Below are 19,744 nucleotides of genomic sequence, written 5' to 3' on the forward strand. Positions count from 1 at the left end.
TTGATAATCCTCTTTGTAGATGTAATAGGAAAACAAAGAACAGAAATCACCATCACCATATTATGAATAAAATAATAAAAGCAACACTAAGGTCCTTCAATCTTAAAAGAAAAAAAAAATGTTAGGAACAATTTTTATACCAAGATATCAGGCCAATTGAAATGAATAAATTTTTTTTGTATTAAACTAAAAATTTAATAATCTTACAACTTAAATAACTTGTATTAAAGAAAATGTCACATGGGTTTTAAATTAGCAATAATTCACACCATAAACTTTTTTTGTACTTTAAGTTCTGGGATACGTGTGCAGAACGTGCAGGTTTGTTACATAAGTATATATGTGCCATGGTGGTTTAAATAAATTCTTCTAAAAAACAGATATTTGCAGAATGTACACAGAAAGAAATGGAAATTATCAATAGTCTGATGTTGAAATAAAATTTGTAATTTAAAATCTCACAAAAAAAGACTCCAATTTCAGTTAGCTTTAATGGTAAACTCTCTCAAATATTTAAGGAGGAAATAATATTAACCTTACACAGATTCTTTTAAAAATAAATGAAATGGATTACTTCCCAAGAGGCCAGGACAACCCTGATAAAGACATTTCAAAAAAAAAATTCGTGAATATAGATGAAAAACTTCTGTAAAAAATATTAACATATTGAATCCACAATATATAGAAAAGAATGATACGTATCATGCCATTTGTGTGTGTGTATGTGTGTGTTTTTCCAAAAAATATAATGCTGGCTAAACATTCAAAATCAATCAATGCAATTTAGAAAATAAGGGACAGAAATCACATTTTCATCTCAGTAAGTAAGGAAAAAACAGATAGAAATAGAAGGATATTTTCTCAGATGACTAAAGGGCATGCACAAAAATCTATAATTCACATTATACTTAATGGGGAAAAAATGGATGTTTTTCCTTTAAGGTTGAAAATAAGGAAATAATATCCATTCTCATAATTTTCAATCAACATTGTACTAGAGTTTCTAGCCTATTCCTTAAAGCTAGAAAAGAAAACATTAGGTTATCTGTATTTACATACAGACTGTATATTAGAAAATGTTAAGGAATCATGGATCGATTACTAAAACCAAAAAGTGAATTTAACCCTGTCTCTACTAAAAATACAAAAAATTATCCGGGCGTGGTGGTGGGCGCCTGTAGTCCTAGCTACTCGGGAGGCTGAGGCAGGAGAATGGCATGAACCCGGGAGGCGGAGCTTGCAGTGAGCCGAGATTGCACCACTGCACTCCAGCCTGGGTGACAGAGCGAGACTCCGTCTCAAAAAAAAAAAAAAAGTGAATTTAACAAGGTTGCAGGATACAAAGTCCATATGTATACATATATATTTTACTTTCCTTTTTTATTGCTACCATATAGAAATACAATGTTTTTATATGTATATGTATATATATTTTATACATACATTACCCATATATATATAAAACCATACATGTCATTTATAAACAAATCAGATATGTGTGTATATATAAAACCATATATATATAGTTTTAAGGTTGAAAATATAGTTATGCTTAAGGATCCTAAGGGGATGGTACTGATATCTTCAAGCATAACTATATAGCATAACTATAACATACATATATATAACATTGTATTTCTATATAGTAGCAACATAAATTGGACAAGAAAATTTAAACTGTACCATTTTACAATAGCATAAAAAATTATATGAACGATCTCTATACTGGATATTCAAAACACTGGTGAGGGAAATTAAGGAAGATCTAAGTAAAATGAAGAGATATATTATGTTCAGAGATTTACAACTCAATATTGTTAAGATTTCTATTCAACCCAAAGTGATCTATAGATTTAATGCAATCCCCACTAAAATCTCCTAGGCTTCTTTTATATAATTTTCCAGGGAATTTAAAAATTTATATGGGAATGAAAAGGATCGAGAGTACTCAACCATTTAGAAAAAGAATGAGGAGGCTATACACCACCGTATTTTAAGGCTGTCTGTAGAGTAGTAATCAAGAAAGAGTGACTTGGGGATAAGACAGATAAATAGACAAATGGAACAAAATAAGAGTGTCCAGAATTCGACTTGTATTTATGCTATTGACAAATAAATCATGGTTTATTCTTAGAACACAGTATGGAACTTATATGAATGAGAACAGCAATTGCTGGTAATTTCATGGAACACTGGAGTTTTAAGAAAAGCCTTCCATGGGAACTTCCCTGAGGCTCTGGCCATCCTAACTTTTGGCATTTCTGTGCCCATTTAAAGTGCACTGTATCTGTATCAAAATGGGTAAGTCTCAAACACCAAGAAAATGTAAGTTGTTGAAGGATATTTATAATTCCACAACATTTGTATAAAATGTATAAACTAGAAAACAATACTTTCACATATTTATAGACATATTACTTGATATGGTTTGTGACCCACCCAAATCTCATCTCAAATTATAGTCCCCCCATGTCAAGGAAGGAACCAAATGGAGTTGACTGGATCATGGAGGCGGTTCCTCCATGCTGTTCTCATTACAGTGAGTGAATTCTCAGAAGAACTGAGGGTTTGAAAGTGTGGCTTCCCTTGTTCTCACACTCACTCCTTCCTGCTGCTTTATGGAGAAGGTGCCTGCTTTGCCTTCTTCCATGATTTTAAGAGGCCACCCTAGCTGTGCGGATCTGTGAGTCAATTAAACCTCTTTCCTTTATAAATTACCCAGTCTCAGTATGTCTTTATGCAGTATGAGAACAAACTAATATATTACTACATATCTCTATGAGTGATAAATACTTAATCCATGATAGTGATTACCTCTGGGGAGTGAATTAGTGTGCTAGAGTTACCTTTACAAAGTTCCATAAACTGGAAGGTTTAAACAACAGAAATTTATCATCTTAGAGTTCTGGAGGCCAGAAATCCCTATTCGTACTCGATTAGAACCTCATCTTAACTCACTATATCTGCAATGACCCTATTGCCAAAGAAGGTCACATTTCGAGTTGCTGGGGAGTAGGACTTCTGTATGTGAATTTTGTGGGGGGGATACGATTCAACCCATAGTGGGGAGGAGGGAAGTAAATGGCATCTGAGAAGGATAAATGGGGGGGTCTAATGCGTCTGCAATGATTATACATTGAATATAGAGAGAGATTTGAAGCAAATATGATAGAATGTTATAAACTGATAAAGTTGTATGGTGGATATAATGTTTCTGTAGTTTTGTCTGATTGATGGAATGATTTCGTAGTTGAAGATCTTTAAAAATATCAAAAATCTCCCTATGTGGTCTCACGCTGTGTAGCAAATTGGAAACTGAACTCCCCAAGGAAGATTGATTAAAGAAATGGAGGAGGTGAGAGAAAGGGGCCTAGTATTTGTGTTCATGTATGAACCACTCTCCATGGGGCAAGAAAGTCAGATCTATGCTGAATTTCCTCCAAATGTTCAAAGCAAAACCAAGTGGTGGAAACCTTCACTAGATTTCAACTTAATATAGGAAAATACTTGCTAACTCATCCAGACTATGCAAAATAGTCTCAACTCTTCACAAATGAAATGTGTTATTATGCAAAGCAGTGAGGCAGTAGGTTCCATACACTAGAGATTCGACAAGGCCAAGTGACATCTTGGTGAAGATATTATATGTGAACTTAAACATCATCCAACCAGCCCTGAAGTTCACCACCAATGTGAAACTCTGTGCTTATGCATCAGTCTGCTGACTCCCTCCCTCGTTTGTAAGCATACAGCAGAAAAAAATGGAAATGCAGTAAGTCTGACTTAGTCTGTTTTTAAGAATCTGTGTTGCTCCTAGTATTAACCATGTCCTGTTTAAGTCCTCACAAACCATCTACATAACAATTGATTATTGAGTCATGTTAGAAATTATTATTTTGCAGAATTGACCTTCTTCTTCTTTTTGAAAACTAAGATAACCTTATTCTTCTTTTTGAAAATTTCCTGTCCTCCATATCTCCTCAGAGATTGCCAATGATTCAGTGATCGCCCCTGTAAAGTGTCCCAGTCCCCAAGTTAGTTTTATAAAGATAACAGACGTGAGGAGTTACATCATGTAGTTGTTAACTCATTGGCTTTTTGAGTCAACAGTGTAAACATCTTGGCTCAGCCATTAAATACCTGAGTGCCGTGAGCATCTATGCAGTCTCAATTTCTATTTTTTTTTATTTTTGGGGGGCAGAGTCTAGCTCTGTCACCCAGGCTGGAGTGCAGTGGCACGATCTCTGCTCACTGCAACCTCCGCCTCCTGGGTTCACACGATTCTCTTGCCTCAGCCTTTTGAGTAGCTGGGATTACAGGTGCCTGCTGCCACACCCAGCTAATTTTTGTATTTTTAGTAGAGATGGAGTTTCACTGTGTTGGCCAGTCTGGTCTTGAACTCCTGACCTTGTGATCTACCTGCCTTGACCTCCCAAAATGCTGGGATTACAACTATGAGCCACCGCGCCCAGCCTATGGGGTCTCAGTCTTTATCTGGAAACTTAACTTTCTAATTCAGAGAGTGGCTGTGAAGATTAAATGAGGTGTCCATGACACACACTAATTAAATAATCAATGTCAACTCTCACCTCGCTCAGGCCTCAGCTTTATCATAGCACTAAATCCTTTTAGGTCGAAGAGGACTGTCAACAGAAAAGATGATTCCAAATAGGAATTCAGGTAGTTTCAGTTCCTTTCCATTGTCTGTGACGTACATTGACCTATTTCTCAGTGCAGTTAAACACTAAAATCCACCTCTTCCTTCTTGGCCTTGGGGATTTTTTTAAAGGTTTATGTTTCTAGACTTTGTCAATAATCTCATTACAAGATAATATTACTGGTTATGGGTTCCTCTCCCCTTCTGCTGTCCTTGTTTTTGAGAAGCCCCAGCCCACTGGATGACCCTTGGACATCTCATCCTTGTAGACATTGCTCCTTGATTTCCCTCATCAAAGACATTCCCAGTTTATCATCGGAAATTCATTTTTGCACACTTCCCCTTCTTTTTGAAATAATGACTTTTTCATTATTATATCGGGAAAGAAACACCTAACATAGTATTTGAAATGTAGTAGGTGTTAAAGGAAACTTTTGTTTTCCTTAATTCTTTTGCAGCCATTACAACGTCCAAAACAACACTTTCTTCCAAGATTTCCTTTCTTCTTATTCCAACCATCTGCTTGGATTCAGCATAATAATTCTCTGTATCTCTCTAAGAGATAAAGATAATGCTCTGAGTTTGGGAGCAAATGAGAAGAAGAGTTAGAGATGGCTCTCAGTTTCACAGCCTGGGGCCTGGGAATTACCAATGACTTTTGCAGAACTAAGGGAGAGTGGAATAGGCCTTATGGAGGAGGGAGGGCAAAGATGTTTGGTTTTTATTTGTTAGTTTTAACTTGCTGATGTGAGATGATGGCATATCAGGATTTGGTTAGCAGATAGTTTGTGGGAGAGGCTGAGCCTGTCCTTCCACATTTGGGAGTTACCCATAAATAAGACAGGGATAATAGGAGCTCTGGTCATGAGGAGATCACAAGGGAAAATAGTGTAGGAGGAGGTGAGGATCAGCTGATTACACTCCTAAAGACAGTGTATAGTTTGATGGGGGAGGAATCGGATCCACTGAAGACAGGAGAAAAATCATCAGAGATAAGGGCAGAATTAGATGAGTAATTGTCATGGGTAAGGAGAACATTTAAATCCTTTAAACAATCTCGAAATAAATGGTGCTGAGAAGTTAAAGAAGATGAAAATTGAGGAATATCATGGGATTTGGCCTCACAGCATAATAACAATGGAAAACACACAAAATCCAGCACTTCTGACCACTTAAAATTGGACCAGTGTGATATCAAGCACCCGTGTCACTTACTAATTACAATAACTCTGTGAGACACTGAAATTGATTAGAATCCTATTTCCAAAAAAGAAAAAACAAATTGTGTAGCTAGGCATTAGCCCTTGAGAGAACGGGGGTCCAGTGCTTGGGATCTGACTCCAAAGCAAGAGTTCCTTAACATTTAATTTCTACCAAAAACTTATCTCTAGTGTAGGGCTGGAGAACAGATTATAAAACATCAAGGAACTCTTGTGTGATGAGGAAGTCAAGGCAGGAGGTGTCAACTACTCTTTCAAGAAATACAGCTGGGATAGGAAGGGTGGAGAGAGTAAATTTGAGTGCAGTTGGGAAAAGTTGAGAGTTTCACTTTTGTTTCTGAGGATGAGGAAATGGGATATAGGAAGAAGAGATGAAATTAACACAAATTAAAAGGGTTTTGTAACTTCATCTAGAAAATTATGGTAGAATGGGATTGGATATTACTGAGGTAGATGCAGAAATAGTTTTAGAAAGGTTAAAAAAAAAACCCCAAATTTCCAAGTTGTGAGCAGGGCTGTCAGTGAAGGGGAAAGGTACCTTGGAACACAATGAAAGATGAAGACTGGAATAGGGAGAGGAGAGAAGATGAGACTTTCGTTAAAAAAGAAGAGATTGCTGAGAAGACAAGTGGAGATGTTACCGGGGGGTCCTTGCTCCCAGAGTTCCCAAGATGGTGGCAGGCCGCTTCCAAAATGGTGGCGGGCCACTTCCAAGATGGTGGCAAGCCTCGTGTTCTCTGACCTGGGGTCCTTGGCCTCACAGATTCCAAGGAATGGAATCTTGGGCCATGCAGTAAGTGTTATAAGTCTATTAGAAGTCGTGGGTCACGGAAGGGAACCATGGAACCCAGTGACTAGTGTTCAGCTCGATTAGGACGAACCCAGGCACTTAGCCATGCAAAAACAATGGTAAGCCCGATCGGGAGTGGCAGTGGGCACCTTGCTGGATCAGGAGCACAGTGGACACCCTGCCGGATCCGGAGGGATGGAAGTCAGTGGCAGGTCTGCCGTGGTGGCAAACAGCAGTGGCGGATAGTGAGCGAAAGCTCAGCTCCAGCGGTCACAAAACATGGACCAGAAGAGTGCAGTTGCAAGATTTAATAGAGTGAAATAGAGTGAAAACAGAGAGCTCCCATACAAAGGGAGGGGACCCAGAGGGGGTTGCCGGTTGCCGGCTCAAATGCCTGAGTTTAAATCCTGATCCTTGTCCCTCCCGCTGTGCTCTCAGGCAACAGATGATTGGCTATTTCTTTACCTCCTGTTGTTGCCTAATTAGCATTTTAGTGAGCTCTCCTTACTATCTGATTGGTCGTGTGTGAGCTAAGTTGCAAGCCCCGTGTTTAAGGGTGGAAGCGGTCACCTTCCCAGCTAGGCTTAGTGATTCTTAGTCGGCCTAGGAAACCCAGCTAGTCCTGTCTCTCCGAGAGAGACTGAGAGAGACCACTCACTCCAGCTCAGAGTGGCCAAATGTGTGCATGGTGGATCCCAACTCCTGGTAGGAAGAAGAATTTGTAATGCCTGTCCAATATCCTTTGTTGGATAAAGTTTCTACAGAAAACCATGTGATCAGGCATGATATTTTAGATTTGTCATTCTGTAATGCAATCAACTGGGGGAATACGGGGAATGGTTGGAACTTGAATTTGCAATGTATTTAATGGGCTATTGGACATTTTGTCAACTTAAGGTGCCTGGATTTGAGCTTCACTTGGTGGTATTATATGGAATTGCGAAGGTCAAACCAATTTCAATTTCAAATATTAACATAACTAGAAGCGCCTTGTGTCTTAATTAGGGGTCATCAACTCCCTTGTAAAGTGGTCCCTGTCAGGACTGCCTGTGGTAATTTGGGGAGCTCAGTGAAGCTTAAAATGAAGGATTTGATAGTCAGTGGTTTTAGTCATATTGTTTTGTTCTCCAGCAAATAATGGGTAGCTTGGACGCCAATTAGAGCAGTATTCAAATAATTTTATATTTGCATATTTGAACTGACCGTCTTCAGGAAGGAGAGGCCAGGCCATGCAGCTCTCCAATTATTTAGAGCAATTAGAAGAGATGATCAGACACTTCTGAGGTCTCATTAGCAGGCATGTTGCCTGCTCCGACATCTCCAAGATCACAGCCGCGACTGGGCGCTGGCGGCCCACATTCTTCTGTTTCGGAAGAGTTCTGCAGACAGTGACTCACTTCGAGTTCAACAACAGTAGCTATTTTCACAGCTGATTTCTGCTTTCCATTGGAAAAGTCATACATTACAGCTTTTTCTCTAAAATATACATTATAAACACTAGTGTCTTCTTCTATTTAATAGCTCTCTCATTTTTGCTCTAGATCTAAATCCATCATCATCTTGTTCCTTAATACCAGGCCATAGTGATTTCTCAGAAATAAAACTTTGCACCTAGGAAACTAACTAACTTTTGGGAAGTGAGGTACCCAGATTTCAACTTTTGTGTTCATTCAACTATAATCACCTTTTCACCTTTTTCACTGATAAGCACTTTTTAAAAATTATTTATTTATTTATTTTTTAGGCAGAGTTTCGCTTTCATCACCCAGGCTGGAGGGCATGATCTCAGCTCACTGCAACCTCCGCCTCCCAGGTTCCAGTGATTCTCCTGCCTCAGCCTCTGAGTAGCTGGGATCACAGGCACCTGCCATCACGCCCAGCTAATTTGTTTGTATTTTTAGTAAAGACAGGGTTTCTCCATGTTGGCCAGGATGGTCTTGAACTACTGACCTCAGGTGAACCACCCGCCTCAGCCTCCCAAAGTGCTGGGATTACAGGTGTGAGCCACCATGCCTGGCACACTGATAAGCACTTTAAGCATAGATCAGAGTTTTGGTAGTAGAAGTCCTCCAGTTGGCAGAAAAAAGGTGTTAGCTCTCTTTTGATGACTGCACTTGGTGTCACTTTCCAAAGTAGGGATTTCCTTTATAATGACTCCTAAGCCTCCCATTCTGGCATCGTTACCAAGCTACCCCGAGACTACTGAGCAAATAATTCAGAGTGATGGCGTTCATTTCCTTCTATCCTGCTTCACCAAGCCCAGCCCTGCCTCAGATTTCTTGTAATCCCAAACTTAAAGACATTCCTGCATTGCGAAATCCAGATTTTTAAATCAGAGCAAGACAATCATTCTTAGCATTTTCTGGGTTCTATTTTTGCTTTACCGTATTGATCCTAGGTAGAGTGGATAGAGAATCTGGTTTAGGTAAGACTCCGTGTTTACTAATTTGCTATTGTTGAACCCGTCATGCATCACCACTCACAATCTTATCTCTCTTAATCTCGTCTGCAAAATAGCAATAATACTACTATATTACCTGTCATTTACACCTTATCCAGTTGCTCTAAGATCCAAAGGAGATGATGTTTGTAAAATAGTTTTGGAAATGATGAATAGATCATGTGCTTTTTCATACATGCAGAGAATTCTTGATCTGTTTCCAAAACTTCACAATAGATGGAATTCGAGTTGGCTTTGTTTAGTGATTCGGAACACGAATTCTGGAGCCTGCCTGCCCAGGTTTGAAACCCGGCTTCATCATTTACTAGCCATGTGACCTTGGGACATTATGTAACCCCTCTATTCCTCAGTTTCCTCCTCTGTAGCATTGGAATAATAATAGGATCTATGTCGTAGGGTTTTATGAAGATCAGAAGAATAAAAGATACAGAGCCACACCCAGTACAGTAAATGCAATACAAATACCAGTTAAATAAAAATTATCTTTCTTGAGAAGCCTGAGAGAGTTGGGTTGGGGGCCTAGGGTTTAATGTTAGTTGCTCCTAGCTTTCCTCAGGCATCACTGTTTTAAACCAGGTCTCAGCTCTGCCTTGGGTTTTTGTGCTCCAGGTTAATTTTTAAGCCAGAAGTTTTGTTAAGGTAGCCTGACTTTAGATGTATTAAACTCAGAATAATATGTCATATTTCATTTTAAGGGCACATGAGGTAGCTTAGCACAGGTCTTGGGCAAGTGGTGTAAGCCCTCTCTAAGCCCCCAGTTCAGCCTACCTTTGGGAGTTGGGAAGACAGACAATGGAAAGGATTTTATATATATAAAATTTATATCTATATATAAATTATATAAAATAAAGTAATGTATATAACAAAGTTATATATATAAAACTTTATATATAACTTTATATATATAACTTTATATATGTGTGTGTGTGTGTGTGTATATATATATATAAAACTTTTAAGTTCTGGGATACATGTGCAGAAAGTGTAGGTTTATTACATAGGCATACACGTGCTGTAGTGGTTTGATGCACTCACCAACGCGTCATCTACATTAGGTATTTCTCCTAATGTTATCCCTCCCCTAGCCCCTCACCCAGCGACAGGCCCAGGTGTGTAATGTTCCCCTCCGTGTGTCCATGTGTTCTCATTGTTCAGCTCCCACTTATGAGTGAGAATATGTGGTGTTTGGTTTTCTGTTCCTATGTTAGTTTGCTGAGGATGATGGTTTCTAGCTTCATCCATATCCCCACAAAGGACATGAACTCATCCTTTTTTTATGGCTGCACAGTATTCCATGGTGTATATGTGCCACATTTTTTTTTTTTTTGCTTTTTTTTTTTGCTTTTTTTTGTTTTTTGTTTTTTGTTTTTTTATTATTATACTTTAAGTTCTAGGGTACGTGTGCATAACGTGCAGGTTTGTTACATATGTATACTTGTGCCATGTTGGTGTGCTGCACCCATCAACTCGTCATTTACATCAGGTATAACTCCCAGTGCAATCCCTCCCCCCTACCCCCTCCCCATGATAGGCCCCGGTGTGTGATGTTCCCCTTCCCGAGTCCAAGTGATCTCATTGTTCAGTTCCCACCTATGAGTGAGAACATGCGGTGTTTGGTTTTCTGTTCTTGCGATAGTTTGCTGAGAATGATGGTTTCCAGCTGTATCTATGTTCCTACAAAGGGCACAAACTCATCCTTTTTTATGGCTGCATAGTATTCCATGGTGTATATGTGCCACATTTTCTTAATCCAATCTGTCACTGATGGACATTTGGGTTGATTCCAAGTCTTTGCTATTGTGAATAGTGCCGCAATAAACACACGTGTGCATGTGTCTTTATAGCAGCATGATTTTGCAATCTACTCATCTGACAAAGGGCTAATATCCAGAACCTACAAAGAACTCAAACAAATTTACAAGAAAAAAACAAACAGCCCCATCAAAAAGTGGGCAAAGGATATGAACAGACATTTCTCAAAAGAAGACATTCATACAGCCAACAGACACATGAAAAAATGCTCATCATCACTGGCCATCAGAGAAATGCAGATCAAAACCACAATGAGATACCATCTCACACCAGTTAGAATGGCGATCATTAAAAAGTCAGGAAACAACAGGTGCTGGAGAGGATGTGGAGAAATAGGAACACTTTTACACTGTTGGTGGGATTGTAAACTAGTTCAACCATTATGGAAAACAGTATGACGATTCCTCAAGGATCTAGAACTAGATGTACCATATGACCCAGCCATTCCCATTACTGGGTATATACTATGTGCCACATTTTTTAAATCTGCAAGCCACCTTAAAAATGTCTCAAAGCTTCTTTGAAACTTGGCCTCATCCAGTTGTTGTACCCTTTGGCTAACACCAAGTAACGCCTAAGAAGAGTTTGACCAAGATGGTAGCCTGAAGATGAATCATCATTTAACTGAAATAATAATAATATCATTGCTAGGTAAAACATAGGATGCCCAGTTAAATGTGTATTTCATATAAATGGCAAATAATATTTTGCGTAGCTGTGTCTCAAACATTGCATGGGACATAGTTATATTACAAATATATATTGTTCATCTGAAATTCAAATTTAACTGGGCATTTTGTATTTTTATTTGCTAAAACTTGCAACCTTTGATAATAGGATTTACCTCAGAGGATTTGGGGATTAAATAAAGTTATACAAGTACAATGCCCAGGAAAGTCTTATCATGTAATATGTGTTTAATCAATAGAGGTGTCTCTTAAGTAAATGGAAAATAATTTCCCAGTTCCATAATAATTGTTAGAGGTTGACCTTGCTAAATTTTGCATATTCAAAATAATTAAGCATTCAGCTGAATATTTCCCCATTTCTGTCTGTTTTTTGGTTAGCTCCTGTCTTTGAAGTTCTTTAAGAATGCTTATAGACTAGGTGTGGTGGTTTACACCTGTAATCCAGTGCTTGGGGAGGTGAGGCGGGAGGAGAACATGAGGCCAGGAGTTCAAGACCAGCCAGGGAAACATAGTGAGACCGTATCTCTACAAAAAATAAAAAAAGTTAACAGGCCATGGTGGCAAGCACTGCAGTCCCAGCTACTTGGGAGGCCAAGGCAGGAGGATCTCTTGAGCCCAGAAGTTCGAGGTTGTAGTGAGCTATGATTATACCACTGCACTCCAGCCTCAGTGACAAAGCGAGATCCTGTCTTTAACAATATTTGAATAAAATAAAAAATATTTTTTAAAAAAGAATACTTATAATTTCATTATCTCCATTTCTACATTATATTGTAGATGCTTAGTACATTTTAAAAAAATAGTCTATGTTAAACTTTGAAAAAACTAACATCCAACCCAATCCTTTTTCCTCTTTTTGTTACTGAAAACATGGCTTATTAAGTTTTGAAGACTCTGTCTTTCCTAATCAGTAACTTGTACCCTCTCAATTCCTTCTACAATGACATAATCCAGCCTTCACACAATCCTACCATCGGGCCCACTGTAAGAACTGCTCTTGATACCATGTACTTTGTATCCAGGAATGGAATCACACAGTGAATGGGTGGAGTTAGGCATAGCTTGGATCTACTTTGGGTGCCCAAATGGTGATGAATGGGCTTTTAACTGAGGAAGCTTTTCATCGGTAGACTGAGGCCTAAGGAAAAACACTCAGCAGGTTCTCTGTGCCTGTTTGTGAAGACCCAGAATCTCATGACAAATGACCAGGGACTGCAGCCCCAGTCAAACAGCTAACCCTGTCCTAAAGGAGAGGTCACACCGCGTGAGGATCGTCTGGAGACTCTCCTAAGGAAGAGGAATGGACATGTAAGATCCTGGTCTACTGCGTCACTCTATTCTATACTCAGGTCTTACTAAAAGAGAACAAGGACAAGGCAATAGATACGGCAGCTGGTCGTTGGTCTGGTCCTCTGTCCCTATGATGAATTCTTTGTTGCTCACTGTAATTATCTCAGCATCATTCTTTCTCATTGATGTACTCCCTCTTGCTCTCCTTTTCATTTGTCCCTCCCTCTCCCCCCTCCGCAAGACTGTAAAATAAGATACTGGATATGGAGGAGTGACTGGTATGAAATGCACTCTTGAGTGTAACTTCCAGGAGTCCCTAGGAATCAAGTGTGTGCCACAAAATACAGTAGCTATTACTAGACAAGCAGCTCCCATAGATTGCTTTAATGAAGCTGATTTTTCACACACCTACTTCAACTTTCGGAAGTTTTCCTGGAGGTTTGACTGCTTATGCATTGTTTCCCACTATTGGAGAATTTCTGATGTTTTCATTTGTTTGTCCTTTGAGCAGAGAACAAGCAATTGGATAACAAAAGTATCTCCTTTTAAGCACATTCAGTCTTTTGGAAAAATATTTAGAGCTTTCTTAAATATAATAACACAGACTAAAAATGATCAGCCTGTAATGCTACAAGTACTCTCTGGCCTTTTGTGGTGGTTCTGTCTGCCTCCAGTCAGTCCACTGTCCTGCCATCGTTTTCTTCCAGGAAAAAGACTTCCCAAAGTCTTACTTGCCACCAGGTCCTAGAGACTTCCCCAATGTGTACCCAGCGGATGCAAGTGAGAACACTGTGTTTGGGGTCCTAAGCATGTGAGTCACAGCAGTTTGTGGGAACGATGTGTAATGAAAGTCTTCTACATTGATCAACTTTTGATATTTACAGTGGTTGGTAATGAGAGCAAGCTCTTGATTGAGAGATAGGCATTGTTGGGAGTTTAGGTTCTTCTTGAATTCATTCATATGGGTCCTTAGGCAAATCTGCTCCCTCTTGCAACATATGTTTTCACCCCATGAAGCAAGACCGGCCTACCACAAAATGTGTGATGAATATTTTATTTCTGAACCTAACTACATGATTTTGTATGGAATAAAAACACAAGAAATTCATTGTCCAATGTTGTAGATGCTTTTTTATTGGCATCAATTGTCAGAGGTGTAATAATTGCAAGCATCCATATCACAGGAAATTCCAGAGAAGTGAGAAAGACTTAGAATAATAGAATTTTAATGCAGGGAGGAAGCTTAGTGATCACTCTGGCTGTGAACTGCATCTCCAAGGAGGAATGCACGTCTTGGGACAGCCAAGGTGACACAGTAAGCTGGGGTGGGGCAGGAGAACTGGGACCAGACCCGGGGCTCTGCTCTCCCAAGCCCATGCTCTCCAGCTGTGGCTCTGCAGAAATATATGTGTTTTTGTTTTTATTGAGTTGAATGTCTGAATGAACTCAATTCATTTGCAAAAAATGCCAAGAAAAATGTTGAATTTTTTTTTTTAAATATCCAGAATTAAAAATGTGTGTTGCAGAGAATAAGACCCTTTTAAGAACATATTATTAAACAAGATCATGGGAAGGCCTTTAAGGTATTAATGAGTGAAGTTCACAGGAAGCAAACCATCACATATGATATAGTTACATTTTACATTTTATGTCTTTGGAACTCAGCTATAATTGAAGCCACTGATTGCACTTATAAGTAAATATTCTTTCTGACATTGCCCTCAGTGTGTTTTCTGAGATAGGTGTATTTGTTACACTCTACTATTTTTGTTGATTGTATTAAAGATTCTATTGTAATAAAATTTAGTATTCAAATTTCTGTATATAAAATGAAACTTTAGTATTTGTTATATAATTATAATAAAACCAAACAAAACAAACCAACACTGAAAGGATAGGAATCCACAATTTTACTTTCTTATTGTTCTAGCCTGTTAGGAAATCTGTTGTTTATAAATTGTGGTTTCTGAAATAATCCTCCTCTTTTTGCTGCCACTCTGAAGTCAGTGTTAATCTTTTAGCATCAGCTGTCATCCTTCCCATCAAAGTCACCGCTGGTAGTTATAAAGCAATTTCAGTTCTATCCATTAGCCAAGAAAAGAGACACTTATTCATTAAATACTTAGAAATTCTCAGAAAAAGACAGAAATGGGTAGCATTGAGAGTGGGTGGGTATTGGAATCTGTGCTATGAGTAAAGAAATTTGAAGTTAGAAGCATGTGTTAGAGAAATCTATGGAGGATAATGAAAAACATTAAAAATAGAACTACCAATGGAAGCAATCCCACTTCTGGGTATTTATCCAAAATCATCGAAATCAAGACCTCAGCGAGATATTTGCTCTCCTATGTTCATTGCATCAGTACTCACAATAGCCAAGGTATAGAAATAACCTAAATGTCCATTGCTGAAAGAGTGGAAAGAAGCCAGGTGTGGTGGCTCATGCCTGTCATTCCGGAACTTTAGGAGGTCAAGGTGGGTGAATCACCTGAGGTGAGGAGTTCGAGACTAGCCTGGCCAACATGGTAAAACCTCATCTCTACTAAAAATACAAAAATTAGCTGGATGTGGTGGTGTGCACTTGTAGTTCCAGCTACTTGGGAGGCTGAGGCAGGAGAATTGCTTGAAGCCAGGAGGCAGAGGTTTCAGTGGGTCGAGATCGTACCACTACACTCCAGCCTGGGTGACAGAGTGAGGCTCTGTCTCCCTCTCTCTCTCTCTCTCTCTCTCTCTCTCTCTCTCTCTCTCTCTCCCTCTCTCCCTCTCTCTCTCTCTCCCTCCCTCTCTCTCTCTCTCTCTCTCTCTCTCTCTCTCTCTCACACACACACACACACACACACACAAAGATTGGTAAAAGAAAATGCGGTATATGCATACAATAGAATATTATTCAGCCTGAACAAAAAAGGAAACCATGAAATATGCAGCAGAATGGATGAACCTGGATGACACTGTGTTTAGTGAAATAAGCCAGTTACAGAAGGACAGATGTGGCATGAGGCATCTAAAACAGTCATACTCACAGAAGCGAGAGTAGAAAGGTGGTTGCCAGGGGTTGGGAGTGGGGGGAAATGGATGAGTTGCTATTCAACGGGCATAAAGTTGCAGTTAGGTAAGATGAGTAAGTTCTATAGATCTGCTGTACAACACTGTACCTGTAGATAACAGTACTGTATTGCACACTTAGACATCTGTTAAGTGGGCAGATCTCATGTTAAGTGTTCTTACCATAATTTTTTAAAAAGGAGTGCTATGGAGGACCCAAAATACATCAGGCACTGCTTGTCTGTAAGCCACTGGAGAATGCCATTGGCCTGTTTTCTGTCTTTAATCCCAGCAGTAACCCCTCTATCGTAGATTTCATTTACAAGGAAAAATGTGAACCCTAGAGAGATTAAGTATTTTGCCCCAAATTATGCAACTGGAAGTATTAGACTTCATATATGAGCTAATGATGAGGTCATCTTTGGGTGTGAAGGGTAGCAAGATCCTCCATCCTTGGGGGATGGTTAACCATCTACATCTTCTGTCCCATCTTCCAAAGCCAGAAAGAAGCCACGGGTTAGGGATTCTCCGGTCAAAGCCTGACTCCACTGAAAAAGAAGAAGATTCAGATCAGTCTATGCTGGGTAAAGTGACTCCAGAAATATGCTGCAACTTATGAATTAGAGGGAGCACACACCAAGGGGCCAGGCATCCAGGAGTGACAAGACACTGTCCAGGCAGAAGGTCAGCTTTCCCTTACATGGATAGGTGTGAATCAGACTCCAGCAATCCAGGCAGCTGTAACAGGAAGGCAAGTCTTCCTCCAATTCTGAAATAATTAGTAGTCACCATTAGGAGTGTCGAGGTCAGTTAGTGTGTTCCTGTCTTCTAGATTTATCTACAGGGATCAGAAACATAGCCCTGACTGAATGGACCTCTGTCAACATTGTAAAGTCCTCTCTCATTCCTTGTCTAAATAAGCCTAATTCTTAGAGATCTCATAGTTATCATAAAGCTTATCTTTTCTAACAGGCAAGAAGAATATCACAATGCTGATTGCCTCTTTTTTAAAAAAAGTTCTGATTTTGAAACCTGATAAACCTCTCAAGTAATGATTGGGTCGTGTTTACCTAATTCTTATGCATCGGTGAGTGTCTAAAAGAAATCATTATTAAACCTAGCTTGCTGACTGCTTTCACTAAGTGTTAAATAATAAATAATGCATTTCTACTTCAATTAATCTACTTAGACATCTCACAGGCCAAATGCCTTGGTGGAGATGTTCTAATCTGCAGAATCAATCCCCGGCATGACTCTGCCTCTTGACATTTGGAGCTCCCTAACACAGAGCTCTTAATTCCATATACAAGGTAAATGGATAATTTAGATGACCGTGTTCTGCCATTGTGCTCAGACTGATAAATAAGACAAGGCACCGTAATGACAACTTACAGATCTACTCAAGGCAAAATTTGGAATGAATCTTCACTCCCACCCATATGAGAAATTTTTTTCTCGATTTCATATGCTTATATGTTTTTCACCTTAGTATGAAGGTCTGCGTGTGTGTCTAAGACTTTTGCAGAACTGCTATGTATACTGTTTCCTTACTATGGGGTTTATTAAATGATCCAAATTCTAGTCTTATTAGAACTGCTTAAAAATTATTAGCAGAAAGTCTGAGTATTCAAGATAACAAAGAAGTGTTTATGTAATATTATTATTTTGATATTTCTTTCTGATTCTCGTCTATGTAAATAAATATTTTATACAGTTGAAACCATAGTATACATGCCATTTTCTAACCCTTTTAAATAATCATTATGTTGAAAGTATTTCCATGGGGCAAGAGCTTTAATAGTTATAAATGTTAATATTAAGAATAATAAGAATAATACCACGACTCATCTGAAATGTACAGTGATTTTACACTCTTATTAATTTTGGAAGTTTCATTTGCTTCTCTATTTTTGTTATTAATTTCATAAATAGCACTGATGTGAACATCTCCATGCCTAGAGGTTTCCTTTTCTCCTTTCCTTTGAGGTCAAGGGTCTAAAGACATATAGTACAATTGCCACACGTAAATATATAGATTCACTAGATGCTTCCCAGGATTAGACATGATCACTGTGCAAAATATGTGGTAACACAATAAACAGAAAGTTACTGTTTTTTTAAATGCATACTTTCAATTAATAGTGAGATTGAGATTTTCCCATTTCTGTGTTCACTAATTCTATGTTACCTTCTGCTTCTGCATATCATTAGGCTATCGATCTGTTGGCATCACTGCTTTATCGTTTTAGGATATTTCATCAATATTTTGCAGGATTTGTAATCACATATAAGAGGAATGGAGGATTAAAGGCAATCAATCGGAAGTATGGGTAATTGGTGTACATTTCATATTCTGCTAATCTCAAGGAGTTAAAAACATACATCCTTTTAAAAACAGGAGCTAGAAAGTCCCCTGGAGGCACTGTCTTTCTTCATTTGTTCCATACTTTGCATAGCATACTTCCTGGAGGGCCCTTCGTAAATTGTTGTGCAGTTGACTCAGATACCTTTTTCCACATTATCTCTGCTCACTCAGAGTACCCACCCTCGTCAAATATCACACCCTTTGTCATACTTGAGAACTTCACCCATCACTTCTTGGTGGAGATTTTAGGCCCTTGTTTGTGCTGTGTCTTGTTCTGCCTACACCTCTGTTGTGGCTCCCTTCACCTTGTAATGATTTATTTATGCTTCAGTCAGTGCAACGGGCTGTGAGCCACGGGGGGTGGGGGCGCTGTGCATTTTCATCTCCGTGTCCTCAGTATAAGAATGGTGCCAGGAAAAGACTGAGTCCTCCATAAATGCATGGAGGTACTCAACCCAGGCTTGCCGGTACTCAGTAAATGCTTGTGGGTGATAAATGAATGGAATTAAATTGAGGGATTAATTTTTATATCAGTATGCTATATTGATATGTAATTCATATATTAAAAGCACAATTTTTATGGTAATAGTTAATATGATTATATAAATTATATAATTAAGTATAATATATAATTTTATAATGCAATTTATAATTCATATCAATATATAAAATATCAAAATGATATATTGATATGTATTCAATATATTAAAAGCTCATTTTTATATTAATATTTGCTCTAATTAATTATATAAATTATATAATTATATATACTTATAGAAATATAATATGTAATATATAACATAAATTATAATAATTATTACATAATTATTAATTATATAAATTATATAAGTCCTATCCCATTACATAATTATTAATTATATAAATTATATAAGTCCTGTCTTCTTCCTAGGGTCTAAATCAACCTCTGGTAATGAAGGGCCTGGAGCCAGATATGAGCTTCTTGGAGCTTGTGGCAGTTTCTGGTGGAGGTCAGCTATCCTTGTCATCTACCTTGGCCCCTCTGTAGGGGATGAGCTCAGGGCTACACTTTGCCTTCCAGGTTCTCATGGTGTGGTCCGGGCTCCATTTCTTTCTCTTTGAACCTCACTTCAACATGATTAGAGTGACCGAAGGTAAAGAAATAGGAACTGTTTTACTGTAAATAAGTTAGTCCCTGCTATACTTTTTCTCTGTGTTGTTTCATCACATGTACTCTCCTCAAAGGTCTTGTTCAGCCCTTCACACCCCTGTGAGTTGCATTAAGCAATGTCACTGTGCTGCAAAATGCTTAGAAATATGTGTGTGCATTAGACAGAACTGTCCAGCCTTCAGAAGGAAAGGACTGAACATCTTTGTGCATCTCCCCGTGGGAAGACAAAGATAGAAACTCAAATGGGCTCATTCTTTGCCTCCAT

General features: G+C 38.6%; 1 long non-coding RNA gene across 1 annotated transcript in view; it reads left to right on the forward strand.

Annotated features, from left to right (window-relative positions):
• The window catches only part of LOC107129073 (uncharacterized), a 523,695-nt gene extending 504,186 nt beyond the window's left edge, over positions 1-19,509 (forward strand). Inside the window, exon 6 of the long non-coding RNA XR_010585386.1 lies at positions 19,240-19,509. This is a non-coding gene — a long non-coding RNA (uncharacterized lncRNA). The remainder of the gene's footprint in view (positions 1-19,239) is intronic.
• The last annotated feature ends 235 nt before the right edge of the window (positions 19,510-19,744 follow it).

The sequence above is a fragment of the Macaca fascicularis genome, chromosome 3, assembly GCF_037993035.2.
Source record: "Macaca fascicularis isolate 582-1 chromosome 3, T2T-MFA8v1.1".
Classification (NCBI taxonomy): domain Eukaryota; kingdom Metazoa; phylum Chordata; class Mammalia; order Primates; family Cercopithecidae; genus Macaca; species Macaca fascicularis.